At 40.1% G+C, this 20179-nt stretch overlaps 1 protein-coding gene across 3 annotated transcripts in view; it reads right to left on the bottom strand.

Moving 5' to 3' along the window:
- Nucleotides 1–2131, bottom strand: part of EHBP1 (EH domain binding protein 1) — a 372579-nt gene extending 370448 nt beyond the window's left edge. For 2 of the 3 annotated variants that reach the window (XM_047852775.1, XM_047852780.1), the window contains exon 1: nt 351–602. The gene's annotated coding sequence lies outside the window, so the exon portion shown is untranslated. Of the gene's footprint in view, nt 1–350; nt 603–2029 lie in introns of those variants that run through there. The other variant, XM_047852777.1, reaches the window with a different exon arrangement.
- Nucleotides 2132–20179: the final 18048 nt, after the last annotated feature.

Raw genomic sequence — 20179 nt, 5'->3', positions numbered from 1 at the left:
AAAAATCCACAATCAAGTCTACAGAAGTACACAATAGATCCACTGTAGCTGTAGGAATCAAGACTCAGGCTCCAGGAAAGTGGAGTGGCACCATGGCTTCAGGAACACCAAGAGTCAGAGTTGGTTTGCAGAACCACATTCTTCTGGGAGTTCTACAACAGTCTTGCCTCCTTCACTGCCCCCAGGAGAAGAAAGGCTGGCAGGAGCAAAGCAACAAGCAAAGAGAACCCTGATAAGAGCATGGAGCAGGGCAGGCCTTCTCCAACAGAGGTTGAACTTTGAGACCCAAACATAATGGAGTCAAGTAGGCATTCTGGCTTCCCCCCAGGGCCCCTCAAGGATGACTCTACCTGATTAGAATCCCTGAAGCCTTTGAGCCTCTCTATGACCTCTGACAACGGCTTCTTCCAAGCTCCCATTGGAACTTGCATAAGAGCAGCGACACTGGTTGAATGGAGTCAATATGCCTGGGAAGGAGGGAGGCAGCTGTAACTGGAAGTTCACTAGAAAAACTGGGATAGGGATACGGTGTGGACAAGAGCTAAGAGAAGACCCAAGGATAACTGTCAAATCTGACATTCTATTACTTGTTCTAAAAGATGACTATCTACAAATCATCCCTAGGATACCCAAGTTCACAATATTGCTTAATGCAATTAAAAAGAAGTAACACTCTAGGATTTTTTCTCTTTTTGTTTATCTCCCTTGGAATTTATGTGTTGAAGAAATGGTCTAGATTTTACTGATTATATTTGTATGCTATTGTTTCAAATATGCCTCTTGTAAGTTGTAATTATAAACTGACATTTAGATATAGATGCTTGATCAAATTCAGGGTCAGTATGTGGGAGAAAGATATTCCATAGGTGGTTTGTGGACTTTCCTCAGGAGGCACATATTTTTTCCCCAATTTTGCTAAGATATAATTGGCAAATAAAATTGTTTTATAATATAAAAAAAATTACTGGGACCAATAAAAAAAGAAGTAACAAATATGAAAGCACATTATATACTGTAACATTGAATAAATACAGGATCTTGAAACTGTTTAAAAGCTAGTATATAAAAATAGGCTTTATAGCCCCCATTTGTGGACAGGTGCTATGCTAAGTGTTTTATATACATCGTTTTAGTCAATGCTCCCCACAACTATACTAGTCAGGTGCTATTATTATTTGCATTTTACAGATGAGGAAACCCAAGCTCCTAGAGTATCTGATTCAGGTTATGCAGCTAACCTGTAAGAAGCACAGCCTGTGGTCAAGCTCACATCTGTGTTGATTCCAGAGTACTTCCCCCAAAGCCTGAGAACACTGTTGTGTCTTTGTTTCACATGTCTGTCTGAGCTGTCTCTTCACTCATGGTCTGCAGAAGTTAGTTCTGCAGCACCAGCTCTTGTCTCTACTGTCAGCCAGAGAGCAACCTCTGGGAGATCTTGAGGAAGGCCTGGTTCTGGAGGAGGGCTCTTCCCATCCCCCTTTCGCAACAAGCCCACAATGGCCAAGCTCTGGGCCTTATCTGGCAGCCCTCACATTCTTCCTAAGCACCCCAAGCAGGACACATTCCTGACTGGGTGGAGGGAAGAATTCTTAGCATTCTTCAGCTGCTGTCCTCTTAAGAGCGCCTAATCTCAAGTAGGATAGAGAAAAAAAAAATCCTTCATTTCTAACGTTTGGAATTACTCTGAATTAAGTCCTGCTCTCCAAACAAGGAGAAGGGGGAACAAAGGGCTGGAGGGAGATTTCAGGAGCACTGAGACATGTACTTTTCCTTATAACATGTTTCGGGATTGTGGAATCAGGAACTTGTACTCTTTCTCAACAATCTCTAGGGCCTGTGAGGTCCTTGCATTTGGTCTTCATGGCTGACAGTCTATATTTTTTGTAATTCTTATACGTCATAGCATCCTAATATTAGTTAAACTTTGAAATTAGAACAGTCCAAATGTTTGCATGAACATTACCTCTCTGCAATAACACACATTACTTTTATAAATAAAATATATATTATACCATGTTTTATCACTTACATTATCTCGTTTGATCTTCATAAGAAATCTGTGAGGTTGGTATTATTCCTTCCATTTCATAGAGGAGCTATCTAAACTGAGAAGTGAGGTAACCTGCCTGCTGTCAAACAGCTGTGAAGGCAGAGGTGGCCTGTGACCAAGTCTCCTGACTTCCCTCTACCAAGTTGCACTCAAGGCCTCCCATTATGCCATCACAGATACTACAAGGTGGTAACTGGAAGTCTGCCCAGTCAGTGGGTAACATCTGATTCTCCTTCCCAGAGAGGCTTCCTGCTGGATTTACTGTCTCTCCTTCATACTCCCACAGCATCATCTACACATCATTGACAACATTATTTATATTACAACTCTTTATGGGTCTCTCTGCCCAGATTAACTGAGTGTCACATGGTAAATCCTCACTTGTAGGAAACACAGAGGTAAGGAGATTCAGTAGTGATGCAGACACACAGGCCTCATCTTTGGATATAGAATTCCAGGATGATGGGCTGTGAAGTAGACTTGAAGGTTCAACCCGAGAAATCATTCTAGTGGGTATACAGGTCTGGCAAGAGTCGGGGAGGAGGGGGGGAGGTTGGGCGGGGAAGGTCTGACTTCATGCCAAACTTAACAAACCGGTGGGCCTGAGTCAGAGATTATTAACCCAATCGAGATTGGCTCAAGAACTGAAAGGACATTTTATTGAACGTGGACCATGAAAAGATACCTCTTCAAGAATCTTGGTAAGGTGTAAACATAGGAAAGATGGTGGAATCTGATATAACTTTACAAAATCATTGATAGTCTTAATAAATTGGGCTTAGGCAGAAACCAGAGTTTGGCTTTCTTAAATGACTACAATAATAAATGCAATAGATTTTGTGGTACAAAGTTGCTGGGAACACTGATTAGCAAATATGGAACCATTGTTCCTAGGGAACATGTAGGTTTAGGTTCCTGTGAGCTGTGGTCACATTTTCATCAACTGATTAATACATAACTTTGTTTTATATATGTTCCTCTTTAAAGATGATTTATTTCCTTATTTAATATGTATTATGCATTTATTAACATTGAACTCCTGGCCAACAACACTGTAACTTATGTCTTAACAAAGTTTATCTAACACATATAGTTCTCTAAAAGGTTATTCTTGTGATTGGGAAGACTAGAAGGCACTTTGCACTGCACTTGGGAATCATTTAACAGCAAAATCACCAGTAAAAAGCACAAAAATGTGGCACTAAATATATTACAAAAAGGACACTTGTTTCTAGTATGGGAACTAAAACAAGAATAGTGTTACCTTGTTCACCTTCAGCTGGGAATGTGTAGGTCAGGTGACTCAAATTTTTCATTGCCCACATCCATGAATGACCATGAAAGTGCCGTATTGATTTGGGGGTTACACATAAATATTAGGAAGTAGGCAAATTCACAAAATTAGGACCCACAAATAATGAGAATCCACTGTATTTACAGTTTGTTGAACACCTACCACCTGTCATTGAACTAGGTACTTTACATATACACACATCGTCAAGCTTATCAGCTTTCCACTCTTCGAATGAGATGACTCAGAGTTAACAACAGTGCACATATCCTTAGATCAATAGGCTAACACCACTGGAAAAAGTAAACCTTTATAATAAGATTAATGTTATACAATTTTTACACTGATCTTATGGATACATTAATGGGACTAGAAACTTGGAACAGGCTAGGCTTCTGCTTCTCTTGGAAATATCTAACTCAATAGTCTGAACTCTTATAGAAAACTCACATTGCACAGTCAGCAGTAGGGGCTATTGACTGATTATGCTTAAAAACCTACAACCAGTAACGTCTGAGGAGAATCTTTCTTATAGGGAAACATGACCAGCAGTTAAGAGCACAATCATCTTCCTAAGCAACATTATGTAAAGCCAAAAATAGTCAAGTAAACAAATTCAGAGACAAATATGTCTTTCAGGGCATTGACTGACTGAGTAGGAACCTGAGAAGTTAGCAAGCTTTAGAACATATAAAGTTTTGAAGCTTCATGCTTGCAAAATGATGGTCTTAGGCGATCTGAGCATCCACAATCTTCCTATCTGCTGCTTGCTTTCCATTCAAGTCAGTCTGGACTCTGTTCCAAACTACAGTATGCTCACTCTTCCTCCTCATCTTTACTCTTAACACAATGTCACTCTCTTCCCAACCAAATCACCCTTAACTGGGAAAGCACCATTTAGTCTCACATCTTCCATTAACTTTCTGGACCTCCTCAGCCCTCCAATCTTCTTGTGTGGGGGAGGATCTGGGGCACCCAAAATCTAGCTCACTTGTCACTATGTAAGAGGGAAATAATAATGCATATCTCAGAATTTAAGCAGGGTAGCATGTGCACATGCACAGTACTAAGTGAATGCTCAACTTTGTTGGTGATTCTGAATCTGAATTCCGTTCTTCACCTTGGTTCATATAAATTAACTTTTTGTTACCTCTTCTGAGACAGCTTTTATGAAGAAAAGGATAATAAGAGACATAAGAGTCATAAGAGACAAGGCAACAGCAAAAAAGAACATGCTTTGGGGAGTGATTTCCAGATTCTGAACTTTCTGGATGAGTACATGAATTTGGGGAACTAATATCATATTGCTTAATAGCTCCCATTTGTCTAAAATCTCCCTAATAACATTTTTACCTTATGTAATAATTTTTACAAAATAAACACATTTTAAATGGGAAAAGCAAGAAGAACATATTATTAGAAGTTCTGAAAATGAATAGGGGCACCTAGGTGGCTCAGTCATTTAGGCGTCCAACTTCAGCTCAGGTCAAGAGTTTGGGCCACACATTGGGCTCTGTGCCTACAGCTCAGAGCCCAGAACCTGCTTCAGATTCCGTGTCTTCTTCTCTCCCTGCCCCTCCCTGCTCACACTCTATCTGTCTGTCTCTCTCAAAAATAAATAAACATTAAAAAAAAAAGAAGTTCTGAAAATGAATAAATTCAGCTTCAGGAAAAACTCACCTCATTTGCACACCCACTTATCCTTTTTGTTCACTCATCGGCCAAATATTAAGTGATATGCACCAGGAATGTTTCTGCATGATAAGGTACAGTGGTAATGACAGGGAAGTTCTCTGTATTCATGTAACTTATGTTTTTTTGGTATCAGAAAACAGATCTGAGAAAACTCATGACCAACTGGTACCAATCTAGGCACTGGACATGCACTGGCTTTTGAGAGTGGTAGCATGAGAGTACATCCCCCGCCCCGCCATAGATGTAAGGTCCAGTCCCTACTTCTGAGTCTTGAAGAAAGAAAGGAACAGGAAGGTGTCACACTGTACAGAGACTGGAAGTAGCTCTCTAACTGATCATCTTCTGGCTCTGGGGCAGTGAGTGCTCCAGCCTAACAACTGAACCTCAGGCTGGTTACTCTTGGTGAGTACAGCCCCCATATAAACAGAAATCTTTCTAGAAGTTATTTTTGGCCGTGAAGGACGATGACATATATTTAGTCCAAAGAAACCTGAAATATAGGTCACAAGTGATTTCAAACAGTTGTCAAGGTGTGGAGATGAATCCGGAGAAAAGAGAGAGGTGGGGTGAAATCCTGGCTGTATTTGAGGAGTTCCTCAGTTTGTTTCTCACCAGGATTCAAAAGAAAAGAGCTGGATGTTGTGAAATTTGAGCTTTTAAAAGTGCTATAGAAAACTTTTAGCGCTGTTAAACACTTGGAACACTCAGCCAACAAAAATAAGACATTTGCTCTTACTCTGAAATACCAGATTAAACTAAGGTCAGAGTGACAGTTGTATTTCATTCTAGCATGCCTTAGTAAGAAACCAGAGGAGAATCCCCAGTGACTGATAAGTTCTTTGTAACATGTTGAATTGTTAGGTTGGATAGAGAGGACATGATATATACAGTTGCCCCTTGAACAAAGGGTTTGAACTGCACAGGTCCACCTGTGCATTTTTGTGGATTTTTCACAGTACAGTGCTGTAAATGCATTTTCTTTTTCCTTTGATTTTAATAACATTTTCTTCTCTCTAGCTACTTTAGTGTAAGAATACAGTATGTAATATAATATATATAACATACAAAAAACGTATTAATCAACTGTTTATGTTATCAGTAAGGCTTCTGGTCAACAATAGGCTATTAGTAGTTAAGTTTTAGAGTCAAAAGTTATATGTGGACTTTTGGCTGCATGGAGGGTTGGCCCCCCAACCCTGGTATTGCTCAAGGGTCAACTGTATGTACTGTGCTTTCTTCCCCAAAGTCACAATTAAAGGAATGCAGCACTTCACATAAACCATCAGAACTCATCACAATACTTTCCATATGTAATAGATGGAGACTCTCACATGACAATCTCTAATGCCCTGGCCTAAAATTTGTAAAATGGAGCAAAAACACGTTCTATGTTCTAGAGAAACTCTTCAGAGCGCCGATAAGTGTTTCCTGAAAACAATATGTAAAAACCCAACAACATTTTCCAGAGCCTCACTTTTGAGAGCTCTTTGCCCCTGCAGCATTACACAGCAAGGAAGAAGGGAGGCTCCCGGAGGTGTGTGAGCACCAGCTTCCTGAACACATTGGGAACAAGACCAAAAAGAAAATGATCAAGAAACCATAAGCAGAAGGTTCTTCCTTGTCACGCATTTTAGGATTAAAAATAAAAAGATTTACTAAAATTAGCCACAATGTAAAACCCTAAAGCAGAAAGTTTTAAATAAGGCAAAGGGCCTCAATGCTTCAGACAACTTTATCAATTTATGCTGTAAACCATAGCAAGCCAATTAATTATTCCCAGATGCTGGGGTTGAAGAATACTTGCTGAATTGTTTTGCTTCTCAAAGTCTCCAGTATAAACACACATTCACAGGATTGCATTCCCTTTTTTGGCTCCCAACATGCAAGTAATTATACAGTGTGCAGGATAATGTTGGATGAGCTCTCCTTTGAATACCAAGCAAGTTCTGGGTTCTGTCAGCCTTTTGGATACTATGTCCACAAACATTTTTTTCTGACAGTCTTTAGTAACAACTTGTAAACAAATTGTTTCAAGTTCATAAAAAAAAAAAAAAAAAGTTCAACAGCAGCATTAACCTCACTTCCAGATCGTTCCAAACCCCTCAAGAGCTGAAGAGGGCAAAATTCATCTCAAACACAGTATAGCTCTTGCTTACATCAAGAACAGTTTTTCTGCAACCCCTATGAGGAGGGTCAGAAATCATATTAGTAGTTTTTATATTTTTATATTCTTCGCATTTTGCCAACATGTAAACAAAGAGAAAGAAAACAGGTTGTGAATCAACTGTGAATTGAGAATACATTTAGGATTAAAACGTAGATTCTCGGGGTACCTGGGTGGCTCAGTCGGTTGAGCGTCTGACTTCAGCTCAGGTCATGATCTCGCGGTTTGTGGGTTTGAGCCCCACGTTGGGCTCTGTGCTGACAGCTCAGAGCCTGGAGCCTGCTTCAGATTCTGTGTCTCTCTCTCTCTCTGCCCCACTCACGCTCTCTCTCCTTCAAAAATAAATAAACATAAAAAAATTTTAAAGAAAAAAACGTAGATTCTCTGATCATGGCCAGAGTAATGTGAATAAAGGGTCATTTTTCTGTTTCACCTCCAAATTCTCACAGGACAAATGAAATATGCTTAATGTTGGGTGAGTCAGGAAGAGTTTTAGGGGTCATCTGAGCCTAAAAACTTCTTGAAGTAATTAAACTCTGTGTATTTGTCCTGCATCTTTATATAATGAGGCAAAGGTGTTTGTGTGCGTGGCGGGGTGCGGGGTGGACGGGGGAGATAAAGAAGGTACAGGGAAAACCTCACCGACTGTTAAAGAAAGAAAAAAAAAACCATTTTCTACAGAGGGAAAGAGAAATTCTGTAGTCCTGCCAAATGCAACACAAATGAGAGGGAAAGTTCAAGGAAAGTTGATATTTAAAAATAAATAAAAGGAAATTCAATGGGAAAACAATATGCAGGTCAGGTCAAAGCCCAGAGAAAAATGCTCATTCAGAACTGGGCTGTCATCCTGCTTTTTCTGAAGTGAGCAGCTGCTGGTTATTGAAACCAGCCCACACAGTTGGGTCCCTGCCGCCATGGCAACACTCAGGCTGGCTGTGCTGGAGTGGCCCAGGCACAATGGGGCAGTTCCAAGACCCAGAAGCACTTTTGGCTGCAGATTAGGGAGGTTTTTTTGTTTTTTGTTTTTTGTTTTTTATGTGTTGGGAGATTTTGATTCCTGGGTTTGTGGTTGGCTATTGGAAACTTTTCCCAACCTATAATAAACCCTGACCTAAGGGGCCTATTGTCATGCAAATAAGCAGCACCGAAGGAAAGGAGGTGTTCAACAGGCAAATAACTAATTTTTAGTCTCATTTTAAATTCTCTCTTACAAATCTCTAGTAAGCTCTGGGCATTTATACTTGGTCCCTCATATTTCAACCTTAGGATCTTTTTGAAATAATGCTTAGCTTGCTTTTTATACTTGTAGCTTATAAGTATAAGCCCTTAAAGGGAAAACTATCATAGTCTTATGAGTTGAAAAAGTTACCTAATAATTAACTGAAGACTTTGAAATTAAAAATACAAACTATAGATTATATAGTGCTGTATGCAGAGCCTCAGTAGTAGGCATATACAAGTAATGAATTCACCATTCTGGTTTCATCGGTACTACAAGCTAACAAATTTATCTACCAGCTAGGTATAAAGAAAATTGCAGCGTAATAACCTCATGATGTAACATACTAAGTAATAGCATAGATTTTAGAGTCAAACTGCCTGAGTTCCTATCCTGACATTTATTTGCTGTTTAATCTCAGGCGAGTTACTCAAACAATATGTGACTCTATTTCCTCATCCGTAAAGTGAGGATAAGAGGAGTACTTACCTGGCAAAGATCGTTGAAGTTGTTAAGTGAATCAACATTTGTAAAGTGCTTGGAACATACATGCATACATACATACATAAATAGTTTTTTTTTTTTTTAATTAAAAGAACCTCTTTTTTAAGACTCTGGGAAATACTGCCTTTGGAATTTAGGACAGCACAGTGTATTTGTGTACTTATGCCCCACTGAGGAAATGTTAGACTTCTTATTTATATCTATGGCTTTTAACTCACTTGGATCCATGCTTAAGTCTCGACCCTGATAAAGCAGCTTGTTTGTGAATTTAGCCAATTTGTGTGTGTGTGTGTGTGTGTGTGTGTGTGTTTGTGGCAACATGTGCACAGAGGGGAGTGCTTTGAAAATGCATACTGGATCTTCTGATTCATTTGGATCTCTACAAATGCCTAAGTTTTGTTAAAAACACAAAGCACAGTTCTTGCTAAACTGAGCAAGCATGAGATGCAGCCCTCAAATTGGGAAACCGATCACTGTACCCACTTACTCTAGCAGCAGCCACGGAGTCTCAGCTTCAAGAAGATGAAAACAAACAAACAAAAAACCAGTGCTTTTTCACCTCCATAAGAGGATGAAGTGCATGGTTTCATTTCATTTTTTAATGTTTATTTTTGAGAGAGAGACACACACACACAGCGTGAGCCGGGGAGGGTCAAAGAGTGAGGGAGACACAGAATCTGAAGCAGGCTTCAGGCTCTGAGCTGTCAGCACAGAGCCTGATGTGGGGTTTGAACTCACAAACCGAGAGATCGTGACCTGAGCCGAAGTCGGACGCCTAACCAACTGAGCCACCCAGGCATCCCTCATTTAATTTTTTAACCTTTTTTTTTTGACAAATAGAAATATTTGTCAAATATTTAAGGTATTATGTACATATATATAGTGAAATGATACTGCAATCAAACTAACATACTCATCACCTCCCATAGTTACCTTTTTTAGTGTGTGTGTGTGTGTGTGTAGGAACACCTGAGACCTACTCTTCTGGCAAATTTCAAGTTTACAATATATTATTATTAATAATAGTCACCATGCCGCATACCTGGTCTCCAGAACTTACTCATCTCATAAAGGAAGTTTATACCTTTGATCAATATCTCCCCCTTTCCCTATCCCCATTCTACTCTCTGTTACTACGAGTTGAACATTTTTTTTAGATTCCACATACATACCAGATCATGCGATATTCATATTCATCTTTCTGTGTCTGGCTTATTTCATTTAGCATAATGCCCTCCAGGTTCATTCATGTTGTCTCAAATTACATGATTTCCTTCTTTTTAAAGGCTGAATATTATTCCACTATGTGTATACCACATTTTCTTTATTCATTCATCTGTCAACAGATACTTAGGTTGATTCTATTACCTTGGCTATTGTGAATAATGCTGCATGATCACGGGAGTGCCGATATCTCTTTAATATCCTGTTTTCCCTTCCTTTGGCTATATACCCAGAAGCAGGATTGCTGGATCATATGGTAGTTCTATTTTTCATTTTTGAGCAATCCCCATACTGCTTTCCGCAGTGGCGGAATCAATTTATATTCCCACCGACAGTGAACAAAGATTCCCTTTTCTTCACATCCTAACACTTATCTCTTGTCTTTTTGATAATAGCTACTCTACCAGTGTGAGAATATATTTCATTGTGGTTTTGATTTGCATTTCTCTGATGATCAGCGATATTGAGCACTATTGAGTATAGTAGTTGGCTATCTGTATGTGTTCTTTGGAAAACTACCTTTTTCCATTGTTTAAGTGAAGTGGGTTTGTGTGTGTGTGTGTGTGTGTGTGTGTGCGCGTGCACACGCGCGTTGGGTTTTTTGTTTTGTTTTGTTTTTTTCATTTTGGGTTTTTTTTGTTTGTTTGTTTTTGTTTTGCCACTGAATTGTATGAGTTGCTTATATATTTTAGATGCTAATGATGTGCATGATTTCTCACAGAGCTTGTCAAGGGTTTTCCACTTCATCCCAGAACCCTTCACTGGAATTAAAGAGCCTACTCATGGGTTCAGATGCACATCTTTCATGTTGTCCATCTATCTGAGGCCATGTAATTCCTTGGAAATTGTGGAACTGCATTATTTCCTACAGTGTGGCCAAGCCTAAAATTGGCCCCAGGAACAATCCTGTTCTTCTGTTTACATTTCCTTAGATAAATGAGACAGGAATATCTGTTAAGTATCTACAATTTCTAAGTGTTTTTACAAATCTTGTTGGGATAGTTGGATGCTTTCCACACAAATATATTGTTTCACCAGCCAGGGGGTTTATAATTTTCTGGAATCCAGTATGTCTGAGGCTAAGAGGTTAGTATTTTAGCCAATGTTCTCAAATTAAGTCACATGCCTGCAGTTCTTTTTTTTTTCTTAATGTTTATTTATTTTGACAGAGAGTGAGAGAGCAAGTAGGGGAGGAATAGAGGGAGGTAGGGAGAGAGGGAGAATTATGAGCAGACTCCGTGCTGTCAGCACAGAACCCCATGTGGGGCTCAAACCCATGAACCCATGAGATCATGACCTGAGCTGAAACCAAGAGTTGGATCCTCAACTGACTGAGCCACCCGGGTGCCCCCACATACCTTCAGTTCTAAGTACAGGGACCAGAGGTCATTTTGGTCCCTCAAAGAAAGAAATCAGTATCTATTTCAGTTTGCAAAATGGCAGAATCTTATTTTCATACACTGAAAGTTTTTTCTCCTTTTATAACTGTTCAAAGTGGGGCTACATATCTGGAGATGTGGGTGCACTTGAGTGTAGGGCTGAATACTGAAAGGATGAGGACTGAAATACACAAGATTCATTTAAAAAATCAAAGTCACCCTGAAGTTCAACATATATCCTATTTTCTAGGAAAATAAAATGTACTATCAGATCAAGTATAGCTTTCTATGGAAACATTTTTGGAGGCCAGAAGCAAAATTGAAGAAAGGCAGTATTCCACAGTCGAAGGAAACAGAAGCTGCCACCTGGAAGAAATTCAGACTGAGCTGAGGCTCTGACACTTTGAAAGGACAGAGAATTGAGCAAACTGACTTTATTGTTTGAGGAAGTTTAAATGGAAACCTTAAAAAAAGCAGCCTCCTTTTTCTGTATCCCACTCTAGGAAGTGAAGCGGTCTTAAATAAGAACGTTGCTTCTAGGTGTGCCTGGGTGGCTCAGTCGGTTGAGCATCCGACTCTTGACTTGGGCTCCGGTCATGGTCTCCCAGTTTGTGAGTTTGAGCCCTGCATCTGGCTCTGTGCTGTGCACACAGTGCGGATTCTGCTTGGGATTCTCTCTCTCCCTCTCTCTGCCCCCACCCCTAAGTAAACAAATAAACTTTTTTTTTTTTTTTTCAGAAAAGAATGCTGGTCGTAGCGACATTCAGCTGCGCGTGAAAGAGGAGGGAAATTATAAGGTGCAGGGAAAGGTGCCCCGGAATAACAGCAAGGAGACCTGAGCCCCAGTTTCACTTAGGTCACTTGGCAACGTGTAAGCCAGGTTACTTTCGCTTTCGGAGATACTAACAACCATGGTGCTTAGCGGCAGCAGTGCAAGTAGCAGCAGCTGTAGCGGGGGTAGTAGCTGCAGGAGCAGCGGCAGTCGTAGCAGCAGGAGCAGCAAAAGCAGCAGCAACGGTGCTAGTAACAACGGCAGCAGCAGTATAGTATTAGCGGGAGCAGCAACACAGCGATAGCAGTGGTAGTAGCAGGAGGAGGAGGAGGAGCCACAGCAGTAACAGCATAGCAATAGTAGTCAATATGCAGTAGTCGTGGCACTGTCTCCCTATGGAAGGTCTACTGTCAGGCACTTGGGTAGGAACTCCACAACTATTATTTCTTTAAACCCCAAGGTAACCTTCCCGTATAGGTAGTATCATCCCCATTTAACTCTCGGGGAAATGGAGGATCAAAGAGGTCAAGTCATTTGCTTAAGGGTGCTTTGCAAGTTAGCGAAAAATCTGGATTTTGAACCTGGGATAACCTGATTCCAAAGTCTTGACCTTCTCCTGGGAGACAATGTGGTGTGGGGCAGTGTCTCTCAAACTTTAATGTGCTCACGAACACATAAGATCGTGGGGATCTTAAAACTGACGCAATCAGTCTGGTGCAAGGCCTGAGATCTTGCCCTTCTAACAAGCCCCCAGGTGCTGCTGCTGGTTATCTAGGAAGCAACCTCTGAGAGTGCGAAGAAAGTACGCTTTCCAGTCAGAATGTGTGGCCTTAGTGTACTCATCTGTAGCATAAAGGAGTTTGATAAAATGAGTTTTAAGGCGCATTCCAGCTCTGAAATCCCCACACTATAGTATTAAGAAACCAGATCACACAGGAATGACTTTTAGCTACATGAATTTTTAAACTGGTTTCAGATGAGATTCTGGCCATGATTTATGTATCTTTCTGCAGCATCTCTGACAGGTAGGATCAGACACCTTCACTCAAATTACATTGTTGTTAAGCTTTAGACTGAGCTAAATCTTACCGAAAGAGTTCAAAGCACTTCTTTTCATAAGCATCTTTAAAGATTATAAATGTAAAAATAGTTTCTTATGAGAAGCTTAGATGGCAGGGTTTTTCTTTTTAATAACAGAAATGAGAAGTCTCCAAAACCATAATGGTAGCACAATCCGTAAAAATATGTTAATGCCTCATCTTAAAGTCTTACAGAAATTGAGGTTTTCTGAGTTAACAAAATAGACTTCATCACAGATGGTCAGAATGATAAAAGGAACCAGCACACTAGTGCAGCAAGACTAAAAACACTGCTCTTAGCTAAGCATGCTGAAAGTCTTTAAGAAAATCTTTCTACATATAGCTCTGCTAAGTGTTGAAGGAAAAATGGTTTTGATTGGCAAGGGCACCTCAAATGCTTTAAGCAAAGCTCAGGGCCATAGGGTATGCAAGTTTTATGAAGAAGCCATTTCTATTTAAAATGGATGCCCTTATTAAGATGCATTTTCTCATCATCTTGTATGTAACGCAGGATAATGGCACCAAAGAAAGTGGTTTTGCTCTCTTCTAAGACGTATAGTCCAGATCACCAAGAGAGATGTCATGAACTCCTTTTCCTGAATTCAAACAAGGGCTGCTGTAGGAGTAGGGCATAGTCCATAGTTTGTCTATAAGTCTCTGATGAAAAATCATTTACCACTGGTCAAGACTGTTTAAACTGAAACCAGAACCCTTTATTGAGGTCTTCAGATATAGAAGACACATCCATCAGGAATGACTCAAGTAAATTTGTGTCTAAAGAAAAAGATACCCTTGGGGGCTCCTAGGTGGGTGCCTCAGTTGGTTGAGCATGCGACTCTTGATTTCAGCTCATTGATTTCAGATCCTAGGGTCATGAGATTGAGCCCCACATCAGGCTCCATGCTTTGCGTGGAGCCTGCTTAAGATTCTCTTTCTCTCTCTCTCTCTCTCCCTTTCTCTCTCCCCTCTCTGCCCCTCTCCCCAGCTCACATACTTTCTTTCTCTAAAATAAAACATTTTTTTAAGTGAAAAAAAGAAAAAGGATACCTTTGAAATCAGGGAAGATTTTACATCACAATGTTTTTTATGGCCTGCAATTTTTTAATTTTTTTAAATGTTTTTATTTATTTGAGACAGAGAGAGACAGAGCATGAGCAGGGGAGGGGCAGAGAGAGAGGGAGACACAGACTCTGAAACAGGATCCAGGCTCTGAGCTGTCAGCACAGAGCCCGACACAGGGCTTGAACCACGAACTGTGAGATCATGACCTGAGCCAAAGTCGGACGCTTAACCAACTGAGCCACCGAGGTGCCCCATATTTAGCCAATTTTTAATTACGTGGCAATGAGAGTCAAACTTTTTTTTTTTTTTTTTTTTTATTTTTTTTTATTTTTGGGACAGAGAGAGACAGAGCATGAATGGGGGAGGGGCAGAGAGAGAGGGAGACACAGAATCGGAAACAGGCTCCAGGCTCCGAGCCATCAGCCCAGAGCCCGACGCGGGGCTCGAACTCACGGACCGTGAGATCGCGACCTGGCTGAAGTCGGACGCCCAACCGACTGCGCCACCCAGGCGCCCCGAGAGTCAAACTTTTTAACAGGCAGAGTCACTCTTTTCTAAATAATTTCTTATGAAGAATCCCCAAATGTAAAATAGATACAGAGCTACTCCATTCCAAGTTTGCAAAGAAGGGTTGCCCTTAGACCCTGCTTTGGTAACCACAGGTCGTGTTCCAGATTTCTATTGCTGCTTAACAAACTACTCCAGAACTTAGTGGCTCAAAACAAAATTGTATTAACTGTCATCATTTTGTGGGTTGACAAGACTCAGCTGGGGAGTTCTTGCTTGGGAACTGTTATGAGGTTACAGTCACAAAGTCCTCTGAAGGTTCTGCTGGGATGGACATCCATGATGACTCCTTCAACCCATGTCCCGAGCTTCAGTGCTCCTTGGCTTCTGTCTGTCTCCATGTAGCATCTTATCCTCCATGGTCTTTCAGTGTGGTTTGGGATTCTCATAGGGTGGTTTCTGGTAGTCACACTTACATAGCAGCTGGCTTCCAAGAGGTAGGATTTAAAACTTCCAGGCCAATTAATGGCAAAGCCCAGAACTGGCACAACACGACTTTCACTGTATTCTATTGTCAAAACAATCGTGGGGTCTTCCCAGATTCAAGGAGGTAGAGAAATGGCAACCTCTTGATGGGAAGGTAGCAATGTCACGTTGTAGAAGAACATGTGGGATTGGACATATTGTTGCAGCCATCTTTGGAAAATGCCATCTGCCTTAGTTAATAAGCACTGTGGTTAATAAGGATCTGAGATGATACGGAGAATCAAAATTTATACATAATCTTAAAATCTTTTTTTTAGTGTAGTTGATACACAATGTTACATTAGTTTCAGGTGTACAACATGGTAATTCAACAACTTTATACCTTATGCTGTGCTCACCACAAGTGTAGCTACCATGTGTCACCCTACAGCACTATTATGATACCGTTGACTATTCCCGATGTTGTACCTTTTATTCAATCTTAAGGTCTTCTCAAAACTCCCTTCTTAGAGATTTTAATTGTGATCTTGTGGAAACTTGAAAATAGTAAATTTGGTTTTATTTCTGGATCTTCTTTACTGGCAGAGATATTAATGTTACATCCTATTGGAAAGTGCTATGAGTTGCTACTTATTTGGGAAGAGAAGTGTGGGTAAGAGAAGGTAAGGATACTAAAGATGTTAGTCATAGCCACTTCTCCCCTTTACTATTTTTCAAGTCACAGAAAGTGACTAGAACAGACATAAACAAGGCCCTAGCACACTCAGATTAGAAATACAGAAAACTGCAGCAACATGTAGCCATCCCCGCAAATCAGTAAAGTGGGCAGCCAGGATTTTGCAGCGCATTTTGAAAGAAAACGAACCTTCAACAGAAAACACCTGGCAAAAAAAACAAAACAAAACAAAACACCTGCACTTTGAGAAATACGCAAAGCCTACAAACCCGACATTAGAAGTAAGGGCCCTGAAAAGAGAAGTGGAATCACAGCCCAGGAAGCTGAGGCAAGAGGATTTTTAGAGCCTAGAAGAAACAGAATAGTTCTTGGGCCACACTAATTAGGAGTTTCCTCTACTTCCTTAGTAAGAAAGGGGAAATAGCAGAATCCATAATAAATGATGCATTAAACACAAATATTCATTATTATCTATGATAAAACACTTAAATATTAAAATTCTCATTTCAGAATGAAGATTCAGTTATTCTCAACAAACCCACTAGTTACCTTCCTAAATTTCAAAATTGAAGTGCCCTTCCAGGTTTTAGTTATTTAGTACCTGAGCTGGAGTCACACTAGTTGCTTATTATGATCAAAATTCTTGTGCCCAGAATGGAAAAAATCTGCCATGATTATTCCTTCCCAAGGGTCAGCTATGTCTGGATGTGCCACATGTTGTATCAACCTTCCACAAAGATGGTAGAGGGGCGCCTGGGTGGCTCAGTTGGTTAAGCATCCAACTTCAGCTCAGCTCATGATCTCAGGGCTTGTGAGTTCAAGCCCTGTTGCAAGCTCTATGCTGAAAGCTCAAAACCTGGAACCTGCTTCGGATTCTGTATCTCCTTCTTTCTCTGCCCCTCCGCTGTTCATGCTCTGTCTCTCTCTCTCTCAAATATAAATAAACATCAAAAATTTTTTTAATGGTGAAAAAAGAGTACAGCATAGTCTGATACTTGGTTTGGGATCTATGAATTAGAGCTCCAGCTGGAGCAACTATTGTGAACCTATATGAAGGCCAAGTATGGATTAGAAAAGCAGGTTCGATATGTTTTATTACCTAGGGAAATTATCTCCTAGTAATTACTCAGTTTATTATTGGCTAAGTCTATTATTGCCAGGGCAGGATTTTCAGAGAATTGTTCTCAAAGAGATGAAGTTGAGTCAGTCTTAGTGAAATTACATTTTAAGTTTGGCATGATCCTAACCTTTTTTTCCCTCATGTTTATTTATTTATTCGGGTGGGGGGAAGAGGAGGGACAGAGAGAGAGGGAAAGAGAGAATCCCAAGCAGTCTCTGCACTGTCAGCACAGAGCTGGCATGGGGCTCCATCTCATGAACCATGAGATCATGACATGAGCTGAAATCAGGAGAAAGATGCTCAACTGACTAAGCCACCCAGGTGCCCCTGATTCTGACCTTTTGAAAACAACTCCAGTAGTCATGAAACATCATGTGACTTTATGTATGTGCGTGGAGAAGGCAGTGTTGGTGATGGTGAGATGTTGGTGAGAAGGGCATCAGTGGTCCTCAAGAGAAGAAGGAAGAAAAGAGAAGAAGAAAATAATTAAAGAAAATTATTTTGAAAATAATCACCATGATTCTTTTTTTTTAAGTTTTTGCTATGTAGGAGTTTTACACACAAAACTTACCTTTGAATTTGATGCTAGTTTTCTATTGTAACATGAGTTACATAATCTTACACAGCTTTATGCCTCTGTCCTTTGAGTGTCCTTTCCTTTTTTTTTTTTTTTGATAACTAGGCAAACATTTACTACTCATCTTTTAAACTCAAATATCGCCTCCCCTATGAAGTCTTGGCTCACCTTCAACTTTATGCCCACTCCCAGCCAGGGACAATTGACCTTTCTTTTTATTTAAGTGTCTGTTGCCTTCCTAGGAAGTAAGCATCCTGGGGGCGGCTCCATGGATCCTTTTAGAGATCTAAGAGGTTGGTGTTTCATTAAAACGTTTAAAGAGTTATCAGCTCATTCCAATAAATTCCACTTTTGTGCTCAAAATTAGCCAAAGGAAATTTCTATTATGTATAACCACAGAACCCTAATGGTGGCAGAAAATATACTGAAACTGAACCAACTGCCTGAGTGGAAGGGACTCACGAAGCTTAGAGCACAGAGAAAGGAAACCCAGAATCAGAAATTGGCAGTGTTTGTCTAGCACCCTTCAGAGGAGGGTGTGTCTCCTCTGGGAACTCCCTGAAGCTGGTTACTAGAAAGACATTCTCCATTGTGGGTCAAGCATAATTCTTCAGACCTCATCATGATCTGCAGAATATTTCTCAAACCATCCTTTACTTTTTTTTCTCTGATTCCACCTTACTAGCCAACCTCAAAATCACAAATTCAATTCTCAGGGTATTATGAGATCAGGAAGGAAGTAACTTTGGTAACTGGAAAGGAATATTCCCCAATGTAAGTGAATAACATCCCGAAGTAAATAACGTTATATGACAGTGTCTTGACAGTTTGGACAGCCCATATCAGTTGTTACAGTCTGATGAACTACAGACCCCTAGCAAAATTGAGTTTCTCAACCTGCAAGATCAGATGAGCCTGAGGTGACCTCACCAAGGTAGTGCCACCCTTTGAGGCTTAACAGATTCCACTGTTTCTCTTGATTATATTCCTCCTTCTTACCATACCTCATTGCACTACAATAATCAATAATATGCCAGTGGTGTATAAATCTCTAAGGTCCATATTCTTTGCTATATATAGGTGTACACAGTAAGTAAAATCTAATTAATTCTAATCATTAGCTACAATCAGAAAGGTAAAGTGATCAAGGTTTAGTTTTACCTTTGTATGATAAAAGAGTTTGTTACGAAAACTGATGGTGTAAAGCAGTTACCTCTGCTTTTCCTGTGACATATAAGAATGGTGTTGGCATGTGCAAAACAGCCCCACGTGCAAGTGTAGTTCCTGGCTTCATCTCTGTAACCCCAGCCTTGCTTTTCTCTCAAGAAAGCATTTTGGAATGCAAATGTATGACCATGATATTTCTGTGATAACCTCACATCATCTCTGGCTTCTTTTTAAAAGTTCTTCATTTGCAAGCTTTCATACTTCTTTTATGATTGATATCAGGCTGTTTGCAACACATCAGTGTGTCCTGTTGAGACCTGCTGGTGTAAATATTAAAGGGAGAATGTTTAAGCTAATTATTAACTAAGTTGTTTATAGTTTTTTTTTAGTGTTTGCAGAATTAACACGTCAATTTCACTCTTTCTTGTCAGTTCCAGCAGGAGGGACAGAACCACAATTTGGTAGTATTGAGAACTTCAACTGAAGTAACCATGTACCTTGGAAACCAATAAATCCCTTCTATTCTCTAGAAGTCATGTGTCTTGTGTCCATCTCACAAATTCATGCTGACCTTCCCAATTAGATTGAATAAGCAAGGTTTTACTGAACATTAAAAGTGTTGAGAAAGCTCAAGTCACCTGACACGGATGCTCTTTTCATTCCAAGATTGTTGATTTAGACCCCTCCCATCCATGGTGCTTAATCCCTGGCTGCAGGATCTTCACATCACTTGGGGATTTATCTAGTACTTGACCTGCAATTTTTGCCTCTAGAATGATAGGCCTATCTGTAGAACTTACAAAAGTGACACTTAATGAAAGGTCCTAATGAAATGTTTTTCATGTCAATGTCACACAACACATTGAATTAGGCCCTACACTATAGAGTCACAAGCTGTGCCGTTTCTACCTTGCACTGATGCCTTGGGTACCACAGAGTCTTTTAAAAAATGCAGCTGTGAGCCTACATCCTGCATGCATGGAATTGCCTGGGAACAGAGCAATGAATTAAAGATGCCACAGCTCCCTTTGCTTAACATTTCCTATTTTTCAGGGGTTTGTTTTGCAACTTTAATATTATTAATCTACACAACCTTTTGCTTTTCATTCAGAATTTATATCAGAATCAAGCTAATAAATTAAAGATGAGTTAGTTCATTGTTGGGTGGTTTAACATAGACCTAGTATGTTAATCCTGATGTGCTTGT

The sequence above is a fragment of the Prionailurus viverrinus genome, chromosome A3 (genome assembly GCF_022837055.1).
Source record: "Prionailurus viverrinus isolate Anna chromosome A3, UM_Priviv_1.0, whole genome shotgun sequence".
NCBI classification, from domain to species: Eukaryota; Metazoa; Chordata; class Mammalia; order Carnivora; family Felidae; genus Prionailurus; species Prionailurus viverrinus.
The sequence above is the reverse complement of the archived record's forward strand: the minus strand, read 5'-3'. Positions and strand labels throughout refer to the sequence as shown.